Source organism: Talpa occidentalis, unplaced genomic scaffold (assembly GCF_014898055.3).
Source record: "Talpa occidentalis isolate TD23 unplaced genomic scaffold, MPIMG_talOcc4v2.1 talOcc4.2, whole genome shotgun sequence".
NCBI classification, from domain to species: domain Eukaryota; kingdom Metazoa; phylum Chordata; class Mammalia; order Eulipotyphla; family Talpidae; genus Talpa; species Talpa occidentalis.
Genome location: NW_023602073.1, coordinates 33570347 through 33588813, shown reverse-complemented (window position 1 = coordinate 33588813; position 18467 = coordinate 33570347). Strand labels below are relative to the sequence as shown.

The following is an 18467-nucleotide window of genomic DNA, read 5'->3' as shown; positions in this document are numbered from 1 at the left end:
ATGGATTTCTTACTCGTTTCATACAAATTTACAACATAGATTTTTCAAGTAAAATTTACTAAAGGCATTAATAGATACATGTGAATGTGTATATGTCTGTATATAATAGTGTAGTGTGTAACACTGACTCCAGATCCCTGTGGCTTACCCAGCTCTGTCCTGCCCCCTGAGTGGTGGGACATGTGGGCTTTATTGGTGCAGCTGCCCCAGTGGGCACAGCCAGAGGCCAGTGGGAGCAGGAGTCTGAAAGGGCTGGCAGATGCAGTGGGGCTTTCCTACCCTGGCACCCTGTGTGTGCAGGTGGGAGCTGGTGGGCACAGCTCTAGAGGTGGTGGCAGAGGGGGAGTTTCCTGACAGGGGGCAGACAGACTTCAGAGGGCCCCTCCCCCAGAGCAAGCCAGGGTTAAGCACAGGAGCCCCTAGGGCTTGGCTCCTCCATCCCTGGCCCCTCAGAGGAGCTGCTTCTGGGCAGCACCAAGGCCGCCCTGCAGTGGGTGCCACAGGACAGCTTCGCTAAGGACCTCCTCACTGAGCTAGGGATGATAGCTGGGGGGCATCAGCTGGGTATGAATGGACCCCACCAGCTCTGGCAGGCTCCAGAAGGCCGCTGCTTGAGGACAGGGCTGAGGCCACCCTGACAGCTGTGGCCACTGCACCCAGCAGCGGGAGTGGCAGTGGGTGACAGTAGGTGGGCACTTTACCAGCAGCCACCGTCAGTGTCATGGAAATGGCGGCAACCAATCTGGCAGCAGAGGCTCTCTGTCCCCACACACCACCCCAGGGCAGGCAGCCCACTGGGGCTACAGCAGCAAGGTCAGCTTTGAGACCTGTCATTGCTGCTGACTGTCCGGCACCACCTCCCGGTGCTGTTGCCTCCTTCCCTTCAGGCCCAGCATTCAGACTGTGGCTGTGCCTGCTGGGGTGATGCTCAGAGGGGAGCACCCCCTGGGAACACCTCCTGCTGCCACTATGGGTTGGGTCCTGGCCCAGTGCTTCCAGCTGTTCCACCAGCTCCAGGCCCTCCCTGACGGGACTGTACCACCTTACACAGGCAGCCTTAATTTGGGACTATTGGACACAGCGGACACTATCTTGGGTGACACAGCCGGCCACTGAGGCCTTAGAAACTCTTTATTTCCCTGCTCTCCTGTTTGTTAGAGAAACCTCATTGCTGTTCCCTGAGCCTGAGTGGTTGCAATTGAGCACAGGGGTGAGAACCACAGTGTCCTCTCCCCTACCTTAGCTCTGTCTTTCTGAGAGGGGGCCAGGGAGGAAGGGCCCATACCTAGTAGAGGAATCTGCACACATGCAGGCTGCACATACATGCTACATGACTCATGATCTGTTTTCTTTGAACTAAAGCTCTTGTTTAAACTGAGATCCTGCCCTGCTGATGCCCCAAAGAGTGCCGGACACTGATGCCTTCTGATGTACCAGGGGCAGGATACCCAGGAGGTTGATGGCAAGTTCTGGGGCTGCTCATGACAGACACCAAGAGTGTCAGCTGTGACAGGCTGTTCTGATGGATGATTTGCTCAGAACATAAAGGTTTGTCAGCGCAGAGAGCCCCGGGAGACACACAGGAGAGAGGCGTGTGGAGAAGCCGCCTTGCTTCTTGGCTTTGGACTTGAACCAGGAACTTAGAGACGTGGAAGGAGACTCCTGGAAGAGACCCAGGGGGGAGACAGACCTTTCCCTTGTACTTTAATTTTGCTCCTTTTGGCCCAGACTTACTGGCTCCTTTCATCCACTTCCCAGGTCCCCACCTGAAGGTGCCTTAGCATTGGGGGACCTTTCAGGCCACAGTGGCCTGCTTTGGGCCAAGGCTGTGTGTTTGGGTCTTTACCCACGAGGGGCTGGGGAACTTTGGGTGTTTTATTCCTAATGTTATTTCTTCCTTTCTCTCTATGAACATTAATTCTTTTAAACTTCTTTCACACTAAGAAATAAAACTACAGTTTTGTCATGAAACTAAAGAAAACTACAAAACTTATGCAAAGCTGGGCCCATAAATATATCTTTTGATATATGATATATCTTTTTTTAAAAGATTTATCTATTCATTTACACAAGAACCAGGGTACAGGCTAGATGCGCAGGAGGGTGAGAGGATTCACCAGAGACAGAGCGGGGAACAGAACAGGCAGACTGACAAAATACACTGCTGAAGAGAGCAGCGGGCATGACAAGAGAGTTCTGCTGCACCATTTGGGACCATCGCCAGCCGGCCGGGATAGAACCGGCGCTGCAGAGGCTGCAGACAGCTTCACAGCACAGGGCTCAACCACCTGCGCCACCAGGGGAGGCCCGATATATCTTTTTTAAAAAAGATTTATGTATTTATCCATATAAGAACTGGGGTACAGGCCAGAGATAGGGGGGCGAGAGAATTCACCAGAGAAAAGTGGGGAACAGAACAGGCAGATTGACGAAGTACACTGCTGAGGGGAGCAGCAGGCAAGTCAGGAGAGGTCTGCTGCACCATGTGGGTAGCTCTCTAGCTGGGGATCAAACTAGTGCTGCAGTGGCTGCAGATAGCTTCATTGATTGTATCTTAACCCCTGCACCACCAGGGAGGCCCTGATATATCTTTCAATAAAAATATATATATATAAAAGCTAACTGAAATATTTCCTTTCTTTCTCTCTCCCGAGGATGTAAAATGCTGGAAGCCATGCTACTCATGTTGTCTGACAAGGGTCCGGGCCGCACCCTGATTAAGTGTTTGCATCTCATCCTCACTCATTTTCTACAATTGCGCCGACGCTGTCCCATATTTCAGGAACCCCTGACACCCAGGCTGTTGCGGCTGGTTTGCAGCAGTAAAACTTTTACTAAGTATTCTATTTTCTCATGTCAAAATGTTAGTTTGCATATATCCAATAAGGTTCTTTTTTCCCTTCTAGTTGACTGACTATTGGAAATATGGGTGTTTTACCAAGTGTTGCATCTGGCAACACCACACTGATAAAGAAATGGGAGTCATGGAGCAGGCTACATAATGCAGCATGCTGCTGAAGAGCAAGATCCTGGCCTTTTTATTAATAGAATAATCATACAGTAGCAGTTGTAAGGGGAAGGAAAAAAGAAAAAGGGGAAGAAGGTGACTAGAAAATGTGCTCCACATCTATATTTTCAGGGGTTGTGAGTCTGCTCTCCAGGCACTTCTCATCTGCTGGTTGACTGGGTATTGTAATTGAGATCAGCCCACACAGACCTTCCCCCCACAGTGTCCCCGATGCTGCCCCGTCCCTGCCCGGTCCTCTCTGGCTCCCCACTGTACCCCTTTCCACCTCTGTCCCCTAAAGTCCCCATTTCCATCTTCTCTCTCTTTTCCAGGAGTCTCCCCATCTTCCTAGTCAGTGCCCTGGGGGCTCTCCTAGGCCCTCCCCTCCTCCAAGGATGGAGAATGTCAGGTGATTCCCAGGAGGAAGGCCTTTCGTCCTTGGAAGCAGAAGCAGAAACAAATTACAGGGACCCTGGGATCTAAGTTTCCATCCCAAGAGACTGAGGCAACCTTTATATTTGGGGATTTTCTCAGAATCTAGGAACCAGTTGTCATGTCCACTGGAGACTAAAAATGAGGACACTAAAACTGACACAGACTTGGGCGCCCCCTTGTGGCAGATCCCTGTCCTGCCGCTGGGGGCCCAGGGAGCCTGGGGAGGGCCTGGCTGAGCAGGAGAAAGGGCGGCTCTGGGCTCCTGTGCTCAGCCCTGTGGCCACACGGGGGCGCTGCCGCGCTGCTCCGGATTCTGGTGGAGCCGCCAGGATGGGGCGGGATGTGAATTGGGCAGAGTTGGGGGCTCTGGGGTCGGTGTCCTGGGGTTAGATACTCTGTGAGGAGTCAGAGAAGCAGGACTCAGAGGAGAGAAGACTCTGGAGCCTGCCCTGTGTGTGAGGTTTCCAGCTTTTCTCCCCAGGACCCCTCCAGTCCCTGGATAACAAAACAAGTCCCTGGATTCCAGTCTCTGGAAAACAGGAAAGTGGATCATTTTTTCCTTCTACAATCTATTTAGTATTGAGGACATTAAAAAAAAATAACATTTAAAGAATACTGTTAAATTTACAGAAAAGTTGCAAAGGTAGTACAGTTCTTGTTTACCCCACACCATTTCCACTTTGTTAACATCTTGCATGACTAAAGTTGTTATTTATTTTATAGCTAATAAAGCAATGGTGACGCAATTACCAAAATCCATGCTTAATTTCCTTGAATAGTGTCTCAGTGCCTTGGTCTCTCTCCTCACCTTCTGGGATACCTATAACTCTTTTTTTTTTTTTTTAAGATTTATTTATACATATAAGAACTGGCGTATGGGCCAGAGGCGTGGAGGGTGAGAGAATTCACTGGAGACAGAGTGGGGAGTAGAACAGGCAGACTGACTGAAATACACTGCTGAGGGGAGTATCCGGCAAGTCAGGAGAGGTCTGCTGTGCCATGTGGGTAGCTCCCTGGCTAGGGCTAGAACTCCTGCTTCAGTGGCTGCTGATAGCTTCATAGGTTGCGTCTTAACTCCTTGCACCACCAGGGAGGTCCTGTGGAAGCACAGGCCGGCAATACCGGAGGGTGCTCTTGGACTTAGGGTCTTGCCATTCAAAGGCAAAAAGCAGTTGATCCTGGGCCTCCCTGGTGGTGCAGCAGTTGAGCGCTGGGTTGCGAAGCTGCCCGCGGCCTCTGCAGCACCGGTTCGATTCCCGGCTGCTCCCCGGACACCGGAGGAGGTTCCCACATGGCGCGCAGACCTCTCCTGCCGCCCGCTGCTCCCCTCAGCAGTGTACTTCGGTCCTTCTGCCTGCTCTGCTCCCTGCTCTGGCTCTGGTGAATTCTCTCACCCTCCCGCACTTCTGACTGTACCCAGTGCATGTATAAACAAAACAAACAAACAAATAAATAAATAAAAATACATACCTCTTAAAAAAAAAAAAAACAGTTGATCCTGAACATCTATTGGGATACAGAAAAAGTCATCTTTAAGATCTAATATAGAAAACCATCCAAAGTCACCAGGTATGGCAGTTAATAAGGTGTAGGGATTAGGCACAGTCGGGATATAAATCCTGGACAATGTCATTAATGGCCCAAAAATCTTGGACAAAACGGCCTGTATGGGGTTTCCTCACTGGCAACATTGGAGTGTTGTATGGTGAGCGGCAGGGCCTAATGAGTCCAGATTGAAGGAATCTTTTTAACACTGGCTCAATTCCCCTCAAGGCCTCCTTCTTTAAGGGGTATTGCTTCCTCCTTGGGGTTTTGTTTCCTTCTATCACTTCTTTTATTTTTTTAAAGATTTATTTATTTTTATACAAGAACTGGGGTACAGGACACAAGCGAGGGATGGTGAGAGGATTCACCAGAGACAGAATGGGGAACAGAACAGGCAGAAATACACTGCTGAGGGGAGCAGTGGGCAAGGCAGGAGAGGCCTGCCCCGCCATGTGGGAATCTCCCTGGCCGGCCAGGAATCGAACCAGCGCTGCAGAGGCTGCAGACAGCTTCACAGCGCAGCACTCAACACACTGTGCCACCAGGGAGGCCCCCTGCAATCACTTCTATCTTTATAGACTCTGCATTTTTTGCACGTCCTGGGGTCCCACCAGCCCATACCCATTTACTTACTCGTTCAATGATTTCTGAAGGTAAAACTTCACTTTTGGTGGAACATCTTGAGTAAAAAACATCTGGAACTACAGAGCATGTTCTGGAGGTACCTGTAGGTGAAGCCTCAGAATTTTGGGTGAAAACATAATTTGTGCGTTAAGCTTACTTAAAAGGTCACAACCAAGCAGCGGGATTGGACACTCTTCCATGTACAGGACGCTGTGCTGGAGCTGTGTGGTGCCCAGCCGGCATCCAGAGGTTGTAAGAAGGCTTTCTGTTGTGGCCTTCCTGGGATCCCAGTGACTGCTGCGGTCTCTTTGCTCACTTTAGTCAATTTAGAATTCAGAACTGAGAATGTCGCTCCAGTGTCCACCAAGAAATCAATCAGACGATTCCCCACAGCGAGTGTTATCGGGGCTCTGAGGCGGTTATTGTAATGGGCTTCTTTAGATTTAGTGGAGCCCCCGGGAACGCCTATTCTTCATCTGAACCTTCTCCATGAATATCATTTGTCTCCTTTCCTCTGTAATTGGCTCTAGATTCCTTCTATTCTGTCTATATTCCCTCCTATCTTCATCGGAGCCTCTACTCTGTGCTGTCATTTCTCTCCTTTCCTCTCTCCGTGGTTCTGGGTTCTGTGTGCTCTGTCTATATTCCGTCCAGTCACCCCTGGGTGAATCGTCATGTCGTGGTGTCCTCTGTCTTCTGTCCTGTCTTCTGTCATTATTGTGTCTGCTGCTCCCCTGTAATCTGGGACAACTGTACTTCCAATGTCCCTCCTCCCTGCAGTGAGCATGGACTGTTAGGGCGTTGGGAGAGGAAGATAAATGCAGACAAGTTCGCCATCCTCTTAGCAGCCTGCCGGTATGAGGGGACAGATCTCCTCCAATTTAGGAGGTCCGCGGTGCTAAAGGGATGGTGTGACCAAAAGTACCCAGCAGGTCACCCATGTTCATTCAAGCCACCCACTGGCAGCTGTCGGAGAGGAAACTGTCCTGCTTCAGGGTGATTCTTCCTGCAAAAGTGGGTGCCCCATCTAGTGTGGGGGGAGATGCCATTTTTTTTTTTTCTTCCCTGGAGGGCAGTGGAGGCTGTGAAGCCTCAGGAGTCTGCGTGGGAGGGGCCTTGTCACACGGAGAAGGACTTTGTCTTGGTGTGTTTAAGATGTTTAACACGTGATAATCCTCCTCTTCTAACTCTGCCCTCTTGCAGTCCTCGTGGAGGGCGGCCTGTAGCTGGTCCTGCATACTTTTACAAGCTTGATCCTGCATGCTTTTAAAAGCTGACTCAAAAACAGTACGGTTTTCATCCCTCATACTCTTAATAGTTAAATCAAGAGCCTGAATTTGTTGTTGCATGGCTAAGTTAAGAGCCTGAATGCATTCTTGCACATTCTCAGTATGTGAAGTAGAACATCTACCTCTCATAGAAACAAGAATGTAGCAAATGGCGCTTATGCACATTACAAAAAAAAAAAAACCCAGAAGCAAAGACTGTAAAGTAGGGATGGCTTGTAAACCACCCACATTTGTGTGCAGAAGTAAAAAAATGTGCCATATACCAGGTTTTATCAAATTATGTACATTTATAAAACTGGTGATAATATTTAATGGAAAAAGGCTACTTAAACTCAAGGCTGGAAAAAACCGAAAGAACTCAAAGTAGGGATAAAACTGCTTAAGCTCATGGTTGAGGCCATGCTTTGGTCAAAAACACACCCATAAGAGAGAGCTGTACACAAGCGGGGGAAAAAGCAGACTTTTCAAGACCTGAGACAAAGATTACACCACGCGTCCTGCAGACCTAGTGGCACTTGTGGTGACCATCGCAAGGAAAGTTACTTTGGGCTGGTCAACCACAGGTGTAACTTGGTCAACAACGTTGAACACCAAACTTTTACAGGGCAACCCCCTTATGAAACTGGTTGTGTGACTGTGGGTCCTCACCTGCGCGCTTAGAAGGGCCTTATTAATGCTTGACTGCAGGCACACAAAAATGGTTAATAAAAAGTTTATTTACCAAAGAAGGGGAAATTTAGAAATGAATAACTCAGGGAGATAAAGAGGGAGATAAATTCATGAATGCATCCTACAAGTTCTGCTGACCTGGAATCCCAAGGGCACGCTGAGAGCTGGGGACGAGCCAAGAGCCATGTGCGGCCAACACAAGCCCACGTGTCTGGTTTTATACCAAACCTGGCAGCTTAACCCCACCCTCAGGTCCCAGCAACCCTCCCTTTGGTGGTGATGGGATTTGTCTTTCCCAATGTCCTGATGGCTTTGGTCTGGAGTGGGGGTGGAGTCCACAAAGCCTGTATGAAGCTTGCTCAGGACATCCTGCCCCCTAATATTGTCACTATAGTTTTTATTTTGGAAAAAAGTTTTTATAAAAATATTTTATTCCTATTAACATGTAGGGTTGTTAATATCATTCTAAATGAATAAGCATTTTTTAATTTTCGATCTCTAGCATGGCAAATATTGATAGATATAACCCACAAAATTACCTTGGATCCTCATTCATCTGTGAGAGTGTATTCAGATCATAAAGACAGAAATTTTGAGAATCACTGACTGAAACAGACCCTGGTACTCAGAGAGACGGCGTGAGAAAGGCTCCTCAATGCAGAAGCAAAGACGCCAGAGCCAAGAGCCACCTGCAGGAGGGTCAGGACCCAGTCCCAGCTCTCAGGCTGGTTCTCAGGGCTTCAGGCCTCAGGACAGTGTTTGGGTGGGGAGCCAAGCGAAGGGAATATTCATCTCCACTTTGCTCTGTCACAGGCTGCGCCAAGTCCTTCACCCTGTGCACGCCCAGTTCTATTTCCCTGTACACGACCGTCCGGATAAGTCAATCAACGTCAAGGCTTTCGGGGTGTAAAGTCTGAACTGAGTTTTAGAGTCTTCCCAGACCAGGAGGATCCAGACTATGCCACCCCCAACCTTCCTCCTGCTGCTGTCCGGGGCCCTGGTCGTGACTGAGACCTGGGCAGGTGAGTGCGAAGTTCGGAGGGGAAAAGTTCGGAGGAGAAAAGTCCTTCCAGGCTTTGGCCTGGAAGGAGTGAGAGGACCCTGCAGTGGCCAGGACCCAGGAAGAGTCCCCCGACCGCCCTCTCCTCCACCCGCATCAAACCCCACACCTCGGTGTCCTGCTCCTCCCTTCCACCCACTCCTGTGCCCTGACCTTTTCCTGCCACCCCTTTTTACTCTCACGAATCCCCTTGCTCTCTCCCCCTGCCCGGCCCCTTCATCCTCGGACCCAGACACTGGCGCCCAGAGGAGAGTTGGGGTCTCAGCCCCTCCCCTCCCCCAGGCTCCCACTCTGTAATGTACTTGCACACCGCGATGTCCTGGCCTGGCCCCGGGGAACCCCGCTTCATCTGCGTGGGCTACGTGGACGACACGCAGTTCCTGCGGTGCCACAACAATGACCCGAGTCTGAAAATGGAGGCAACAGTGCCCTGGATGGAGCTAGAGGGGTTGGGAGAGCCAAAAGCGGATTGTCGAGAGCCACGTACACCTGTCCAGGCTCCGACTGAGCAACCTGCGGATGTACTACACCCAGAGCGGAACAGGTGCGTGATCCCCACCTACGGGCAGGGGTTCCCTCCAGTCTCTGGGTCCGAGCTTCCCCTCGAGGCCTTGGAACTTTTACCCTGTTTCTATTTTAGTTTATTACAAATCCCCAGCAGCTGCGCTTGCCTGGGGATGGGAGGTGCTAAGTGGGTGCGGCTGACGTGGCGGGGGCGGCCGGTGCCTCACACCTTGCAGGTGAGGGATGGCTGTGAAGTGGGCCTGGACGGTAGCCTAAGCCGCTTCAATCAGTTCGCCTACGACGGCGTTGATCCCCTCACCCTGATGGAGGAGCTGCGCGCCAGGACCCCAGCGGGCATGGAGGTGCAGACCTGGGAGGGTGAGTGGGAGGAGGTCCTCGCTCGGAATTCCACACTCCCCGCCTGGAACGCGAGTGTGGGCAGTGGCTCCAAGGACAACTGAAGAAAGGGAACCGGACACTGCGTGCAAGTAAGAGTTGCCTCGGGCCTCCCCTAGGGCCAAGGCTGGCGTCCAGCACAGGGAAGCAGAGTGGGCTCAAGGCCAGATACCACCCTCCTATGGCCCCAGAAGGTGAGGAGTCCTCCTTGGTGTCCAGATCCTGGAAAGTGACCCCTAGAGTGCCAGCCCTTCCTGGGGGCAATTAAGGAAGGCGCTCTCTCCAGGTGAGGAACAGTCCTGAAATAACTGATCTCTCTGATCCTGGCGGTGTTCTGGTGAACCGTGTATTTCTTGCTCACATCTGATTCTCAGAGGTCTTGGATCCTGACTCCAACTTTCCTGAGTCACTTGGGCCTCTATCCAGGTCAAGACGAGAGGTCTCTAGTCTCTCCCTCAGAGCCCTGCAGCCTGCCACCCTGAACTGCTGCACCCTGATTCTAGAACTTTCCAAGGATTAGGAGACTATCCCAGTGATCCAAGGCCAGGCTGGTGTTCCAGTTTTGCACTCTGTCCACCCAGTGCAATTATCTGTCCATTCTCAGGATGGTCACATGAGGCTGCTTCAGTGGCCTATGAAAGTAACCCAAAGTATGAATTTTCAGAACTCCCAAAGACACTCGTGACCCACTATGCTACCTCTGACCATGAGGTCACCCTGAGGTGCTGGGCCCTGGGCTTCTACCCTGTGGACATCATCCTGACCTGGCAGTGAGATGGGGAGGACCTAACCCATGACATGGAGCTGGTGGACACCCAGCCTGGGGGGGATGGAACCTTCCAGAAGTGGGCGGCTGTGGTGGTGCCTTCTGGAGAGGAGCAGAGATACACGTGCCGTGTGCAGCATGAGGGGCTGCTGGAGCCCCGAGTCCTGAGATGGGGTAAGGAGGGGGTCATGGGCACAGAGCTTCTCAGGGGCATCGGGAGCCCTTCTGGAGCCCTCCAGCAGGATGGGGGCTGAGGCCTGAAAGTCAGAGTCTCAACTTTTCCCTTCCAGAGCCACCTCCTCAGTCCTCCTTACCCACTGTGGACATCATTGCTGTCCTGGTTCTCCTTGGGGTGTGCTCACTGGAGCTGTGATTTGGAGGAAGAGGCTCTCGGGTAGAGAAAACCTCATATGAGGTCTGAGATTTCTTGTCTAAGGTCTGTTTGATACCGTGAGGCATGATCTCACATACATGCACTTTCTCAGCTGAGAGCCAGGTTTGCTGACACTTTTTTGTAAAGCTCATGAAACTCCTTGGTATGAAAAATGAAGGACAAATATTTCAACTGATGACTTTGGTCATGGGGACCTCACTTGAGTAGCTGCAGGTAAAAAGGAAATGTCCCTGCTAAGGACGGAGGAGGCTGGCCCAGCTCCCACACGTGCTTTCTCCTCATGTTCCCTGATCCTGTCCTGAAGACCAGGACAGGCCAGTTCCTCAGGACTTCTTGGTCCTGCCTCCTCCCTGACCTCTCACAAAATGTTTTCTTCCTATAGGTAGAGAAGGAGAGAAATACTAAGTCTGGATATGTGGGGTAGGAAGGCCCTTAGAAAAGTGTAGATGGTGGGCCTCCCTGGTGGCACATGGGCTTGGGCACGGCACTATGGGGTGGTCTGCTGCCTCTGCAGAGCGAGTTCAGTCCCCAACCGGCCAGGGTGCATCTCACATGGCGAGACAGACCTCTCCTGTCACGCCCGCTGCTCCCCTCAGCAGTGTATTTCAGTCAGTCTGCCTGTTCTGTTCCCCACTCTGTCTCTGGTGAATCCTCTCACCCCCCGCATCTCTGGCCTTTATCCCAGCTCTTATATGCATAAATGAATAAATCTTTAAAAAAAGAAAAGTGTAGATGGAGTCCATGGGGGAGCTCACCCACCCCATAATCGCTCCTTAGTCTCATCTTCTGGGCACTCTAACCAGGGTCTGTCTTCTGGTTTTGCCCCAACCAACTTTTAAAGTAAAACTCTGGGGCCTCACTGGTGGTGAAAGGGTTTAAGATACAACCTATGAAGCTCGCCACAGCCACTACAGCACGAGTTCGATCCCCTGCCAGGGAGCTACCCACATGGCACAGCAGACCTCTCCTGATTCACCCGCTGCTGCCCTCAGCAGTGTATTTCAGCAGATCTGCCTGTTCTGTTCCTCACTCTGTCTCTGGTGAATCCTCTCACCCCCCCCCCCACAACTCTGGCCTGTATCCCAGCTCTTATATGCACAAATAAATAAATCTTTAAAAAGAAAAGACCACCTAACTTTCTTGTTGCAAAGGGCACCTGCATGTGTCTGTCTGTGCTCCTACTAGCATAACGTGAGGAGGTGGGGAGTCTGGCCCAGCCCTGCCCACCAGATCCCTCCCCACACTGACCTGTGTCTCTCCCTGATGACTTTCCTGCTCCAGCAGAGGCGGGACTGGGTCGTCTTCATCCCTGTCTTAACTTCTATTGCACTGAGCTGCAGCTTCTCCTCTGTTAAAATAGAGAATCTAAATAAATCTTTAAAAAAAATAAAATAGAGAATCTGATACTAAACAGAAGGGGCTGGAAAGGCCACATGCAGTCGGATTCTGGCAGCAGCCTTAGCAGCTCTTGCCTTTCCTGGCTCTCCTTGCTTTCTCGGGAAACATGGCTTCCAGCGTGGCTGTCTCTGAAGGTGTCAGGAAAGTGTCCAAGGACATGAAGGTGCGTAAGTCATCAACACCACAGGAAGTGAAGAGGCGCAAGAAGGTGGTGCTCTTCTGCCCAAGTGAGGACAAGAAGAACATCATCCCGGAGGGCAGAGAAATCCTGGTAGCTGATGTGGGCCAGGCCATGAACAACCCCTACCCATCTTTGTCAAGATACTGCCAGACCAGGACTGTGCCCTCCATGACGCAACCTAACAGACCAAGGAGAGCAAGAAGGAGGCCTTGATGCTTATCTTCTGGGCCCTGAGTGTGCACCCTTAAGCGCAAAATCATCTCTGCCAGCTCCAAGGAGAAGCTGACATGGATCAAGTATGAATTACAAACTGCTGGGGCCTCCCTGGTGGCATAAAGGGTTATGTCTCCGCAGTATGAAGCTATCTGCAGCCACTGCAGCACGAGTTCGATCCCTGGCCAGGGAGTTACCCACATGGCACAGCAGACCTCTCCTGTCTCGCCCGCTGCTCCCCTCAGCAGTGTATTTCAGTCAGTCTGCCTGTTCTGCTCCCCACTCTGTCTCTGGTGAATCCTCTCAATCCCCACCCCACACCTCTGGCCTGCACCCTAGCTCTTGTATGCATAATTAAAAAAAAAAAAAAACTCTACCCTGGCAGAGAAGCTGGGGGTAGCGTGTCATCTTCCTGGAGGGCAAGCCCCTTCCAACCCCTGCCTAAAGCATCTGGCTTCCCCAGACCTGCCCACAGGGGTTGCAGGCTGCCCCCTTCCTGCCAGACCAGAAGGACTAGGGAATCCCAGCAGGGGGAGGACAATGCCTCCACCTAGTTGCCAAAAGCCCCCCCAACCCCAGAACTTCTTCCAACCTCCATCCCTGACAGATCTGGCCTTCCCAAACCACCTTTGATCTGATCCCTCTTGGGTTTAAGCAGACCACGTTCCCCCCAGAAGGGAATTATGACTGTTTTGTGCTCAGTTCTGTTCTCCTCCTCTGGGTGCCCCCATCTCCAGCAGCAAGAGGTATATTGGGGTATTTTTTATAAAGATTTATTTATTTATTTATTTATACAAGAACTGGGGTACAGGCCAGATGCGCAGGAGGGTGAGAGGCTTCACCAGAGACATATATACACAGTTTTCTTTTAATTGTTGTGCTTTTCCTTTGTAATAGAAGGTCCCTTACTGGTCCTGCCTCCATGAGTGGCCATGACCAGGGAGGGGGAGGGGAACCAGGCAGTGTGGGGAGTGGGTCATCTCTACGACATCCCGTTTCTACACAGAATCAGACAGCACAGGGTTGCTATTACGGTTGAAAGGTGGCAGCACGGAAGAGAAGGAACAGTGAGGGCTTGGAGTATTATTAAAAAAAAATAAATACCCCGGGACTCCCCTTATGGCGCAGGTGGTTGAGCACAGCGCTGTGAAGCTGTCTGCAGCCTCTGCAGCGCCAGTTCGATCCCAGCCGGCGGGTGAGGGTCCCACATGGCACAGCAGACCTCTCCTGTGTCGTGCGCTGCTCCCCTCAGCAGTGTATTTCATCAGTCTGCCTGTTCTGCTCCCCGCTCTGTCTCTGGTGAATCCTCTCACCACCCCTTCCCCCATACCTCTGGCCTGTACCCCAGTTCTGGTATGCATTAATAAATAAATCTTTAAAAAAAAAAGAAGGAAAAAAATAAAATGAAAAAAAAAAGGAAATGCAGGAACATTCATCTGGGAGATGAGTCATAAAGATAAATCTCTCAAACAAGGGGGAAATTGCAACAAATGGGGGGAAGACAAACTCTTAGTCTTGCTAATGCCCATCAAAGACAAACCTGTAGGGACATAGGGGAAAGACAACCTTGTTAATGCCTGTCTAAGAGACTAGTCATTTGTAACTGTATCACCCCCACCTGTAGAGGGGCTGAGAGGAGGGTCAGACAGGGAGCAGGTCGGGCAGCAGGGGAGGGAGGGGTATGGGGGTTCCTGTGTCCATTAAGGGGGTCAGTGTAGATGGTGGGATGGGAGCAAAGCCCTGGGGAGGAGTGATGGGGGTGAGGGTCCCATGGAGGGAACAGCCCATGGGGGACTGGCTGGTGCCAGGTGAGCAAGGACAGAGGGGGTCGCCCTGCTCATTACTTACAGGAAGGACATGAGAGGTGAGCCTCAACTAGTGACTTGATGGTCATAAGTTATATCTCAATTCAGTGGCTTTAGAACCATATTAAGAAATGGGTCTACAAGTTGCCCTGTGTCTGTCCTCCACTGTATCCACAGTGAGGGCTTGTGGGGCAGGAAACTGCCTCAGCCCACGAGGAGCTGAGCACAGACGGCTTCACTGCACAGATGCTCTCAAGGAACTTCCTCTGCGTGGTCCTGAGTCACGTGATGAGATGCTGACATTACGCTGCTTCTGTGATGGGAGAGACTTTGGGGGGCCTTGGGTGGGAGGCAGCTTATTTTTCATGTGGGCAGAATGGAAATAATGAGTGCCCAGAAGTTCTTCTGTGTTGATTTTTGATTTTCCACCAATTCTGTGATAAACATGAGGGGAGACAACTCCCCCCTGTGAGTGTGTCTGACTCTCTGGCTCTTCCTTGTGAGGAGAATGAAGCAGAAGGGACGTGCAGAGTCAGGCTCACAGGGGCTGAGACTTCCCGCCCGGGCTCCCCTCCTGGTCCCTCTCTGGGGTGACTCCCTGCACACGGTGGACCCTCAGCTAAGGGGACGCCCACAGGACAAGGACCTGAGGGTTTTCTCCAGGAGCCACATGCAGGAGCTCTGAGGCAGGTCCTTCCACGCTGATCACGGCCGTTCAGATCCGCCAACATCTCGTCCCCATCGCAGCCTCGTGGGACCCAGAGCTGGAGCCTCTGAGTGAGGCCCCTCCTGCCGCCTCCCCCTCAGAGACTGTGGAGACGCCAGAACTTTGTTTTAGGTGCAAAGTAGGAAGTGATTTGGTACAAACCAGTAAAATATTCAGGCGATAAAGTGATCAGTGGCTGTTTTCTCACAAGAAACAGTGGAGGCCAGAGTAGCTCACGTGACGGTCAAGGTCCTGATTGCAATGAGCTGTCAGACAAGGAATCCACGTCCTCTGAAGTGTCCTTCAAAATATGTGATTTTTAAAAATCAGTTCTACCGTTTTTAGATTCCCATTTAGTTTTACTCTTTTGTTTTCTTTATACTATCCCCAGAGCGGTGTCTGCAGGGTCACGGCACAGAGGGGCTGTCAGCAGCCTGGAGCTGTGAGCAGGGCTGACTCTGACCCGCCTGCAGGGAGTGGGGCCCTGGAGCCCCAGAATCAGCCCCCAGGGCTGGCCCTCCAGAGCAACACAGGCCTTTCTCCTCTTGATTCCCTGAATCACCTCCTCTTGATTCCAGGAATCTCCCTGCCACCCGAGCATTGGGGAGTTGGGGAGGATGTTGTGGCTCAGGAAATGGGGGCCTCCTCCTAACCATCTGTCCTCTCCTCCTCTCTCTCCTTCATCAGCCTGAGTGTGCGTGTTTGAGTCACACCAGCCCTGCACGGACAGGAAAGGCCCAGAACTTAAGTGATTCCCTGGTCAGTTACAGCACCAGCCCCTCTGCAGTCCCACCAGGGGAGACAGAGACTCTCCCAGCCCCAGCCAGAGCCGCGTCACCCACACAGACCTTCCCCTCACAGTGTCCCCGATGCTGCCCCTTCCTAGCCCCACCCTTCCAGGTGCCCCCACCACTCCTTTTGGGCCCCATTTTCCTAGTCCCCATTTTCATCCTCTGCTCCATTTCCAGGAGCCTCCCCGTCTTCCTAGTCATGCCCTGGGGGCTCTCCTCAACCTCCCCTCATTCAGGGATGGAAAATTTTTTAAATATGTATATTTATTTCCTTACAGCGTGGGTCATCTTTCTATAGTTATTGTTTCTCTTAGGTGCGGCCCTTCCACCAATGATCCACCACACACCACCACCAGCTCCCCGGGTCTCTCCCCGGCTCTGATCACTCCTGCTCCCCCCTGCTGCAAGACGTGGATGGGTGGTCGGCCCACGGGTCTTGGCGTTTTCCTGGAACCTTGTCCTTTTCCTGGGTGAGGACCTGGGCTCCTGGGTAGAATTGAATGTTAATTCCCAGGTGGAAGTGATTTCACCTCTGGAAGCAGAAGCAGAAACAAATGACAGAGACTCTGGAGTCCAAGGATCCATCCAAGACTAAAGGAAACTCTATATTTGGGAGATCAGCCCATAATCTGGGAATCAGCTGTTATGACCTGGAAACCTGCTTTGTCCTTTGGCCATAGGACCAAGAAAATTTGAGGACTTCTGACCTGACACTGGACTTGGGCGCCCCCTTGTGTGCAGATCCCTGTCCTGCCGCTGGGGGCCCAGGGAGCCTGGGGAGGGCCTGGCTGAGCAGGAGAAAGGGCGGCTCTGGGCTCCTGTGCTCAGCCCTGTGGCCACACGGGGGCGCTGCCGCGCTGCTCCGGATTCTGGTGGAGCCGCCAGGACGGGGCGGGGCCTGAGGTGGGCAGAGTTGGGGGTCCTGGAGGGCGGCGTCCTGGGGGTGAGATGCTCTGTGAGGAGTCAGAGCAGCAGGGCTCAGAGGAGAGGAGACTCCGGAGCCTGCCCTGTGTGTGAGGTTTCCAGCTTTTCTACTCAGAACCCCTCTCTCCAGTCCCTGGACGGTGATTCCTGGGAACTGGAAAAGAGAAAATATTTCCTTCTATAACCTATTAAATATTGAGAGTATTTTAAAAAATAACATTTAAAGAATACTGTTCGATTTACAGAAAAGTTGCAAAGGCAGTACACGTCTTGTTTCTCCCACACCATTTCCATGTTAACATCCTACACGAGTACAGTTTTTTTTTTTTTAACAACTACTGCAGCAATGTTGACATAATAACTAAATGCCATACTTTCATTTCAGTTTTTGCTAATGTCCATTTGATGCTCCATAATCCCATCCAGTTTGCCTGGATGGCAGTTCCTCAGACTTTCCTTGTTTTTATAACATTGACACTGGTGAGGAGTGATGTTCGGGAGGGGTGTTGGGGTCACAGATGGAGGTTCTTGGGTCACCTGTAAGAAAAGCTTCACCAGAGTCCTCCTCTCAGTGGCGTGAGGGGACACACACACACACACACACACACACACACACAGGAAAGAAGACGATGCTTGTGCAGACACCAGTAGACAGGAGGAGCTGCCCTTGGAGAGGGCGGGTGTGTGAGGAGAAGCCTGCAGGCCCTAGGTGGAGCCTTGGGAGCAGAGCTGCGTCTTCCTGGGGCAGAAAAGGCACTGAGGTAGTGTTCTAGTTGGGAGGGCTCATTCCTTTGTGGAATTGTCATCTGTTGTTAAATTAATTACTTCTATGGTGTGACTGGGCTGATTTGTCAGGAGCAGCGAGTCTCTGCAGTGGCTCCATCCCTGTATCCCGCCTCTGGTCTGCACCTCCTTATACTTCCTGTAGCATCTGATACTTGCTATAGCAGTTGGCCCACAGCGATTTTCATTTCCATAATTGATTTAATGACTATGTTAATCACTTCTACCCCCACCTCCAGTTTCAGGTCTTGTGACCCCTCCACCCTAAATTTCCTACTCTTAGCCTCCATCAAGGAGCACTGCTCAGGAGTATTGTCCCTCAATTTAGGTTTTTTGTTTTGACTGGGACTGTGGGTTTGGGGAAGCAGACTCCAGGGGTGCAGGGACATTGTCCACTCACCACGGCAGTGCTCATTATGTCCACCTGACCCATCACTGATGGTGTTAACCTTCAACACCTGGCTAAGGCACACTTTCCCAGATTTCTTCCTGAAAAGCTTCTCTTTTTCCCATTTATTTAGAGGCTGTTGTCTTTGGAAGGAAGTCAGTATGGGCAGCTCACACTTATGGGTGTGCTGCTATAAACATTTACATGCATGATTCTACTCCTAGGCATTGACCCAAATGACACAGAAACATTCATTTCAAGGGCACCTGCACCCCTATGTTTATAGCAGCACTATTTACAATAGTTAAGTTATGGAAACAACCCAAATGCCCAAAAATAGATGACTGGATCAAGAAGATGTGGTACATATACACCATGGAATATTACTCAGCAATCGAAAAAGGTAAACACATGCAATTTGCAGCAACATGGATGGAGCTGGAAGGGATCATGCTCAGCGAAATAAGCCAGAAAGAAAAAGAAAAATACCAGATGGTCTCACTCATAGCAGGAATCTAGAAAACCTAAATAAGGGACTAGGAAAAAGAATAACTATAATAAAGAAAAAATCAAAATCACCAAGCAACTA

General features: G+C 51.2%; 1 protein-coding gene and 1 pseudogene across 1 annotated transcript in view; one reads left to right on the top strand and one right to left on the bottom strand.

Annotated features, from left to right (window-relative positions):
* The window catches only part of LOC119251183 (patr class I histocompatibility antigen, A-126 alpha chain-like), a gene marked incomplete at its 5' end in the record, with an annotated part of 301825 nt that overhangs the window by 181370 nt on the left and 101988 nt on the right, over nucleotides 1–18467 (bottom strand). The gene's annotated exons all lie outside the window — the stretch shown is intronic.
* Nucleotides 12159–12714, top strand: LOC119251181 (cofilin-1-like; annotated as a pseudogene).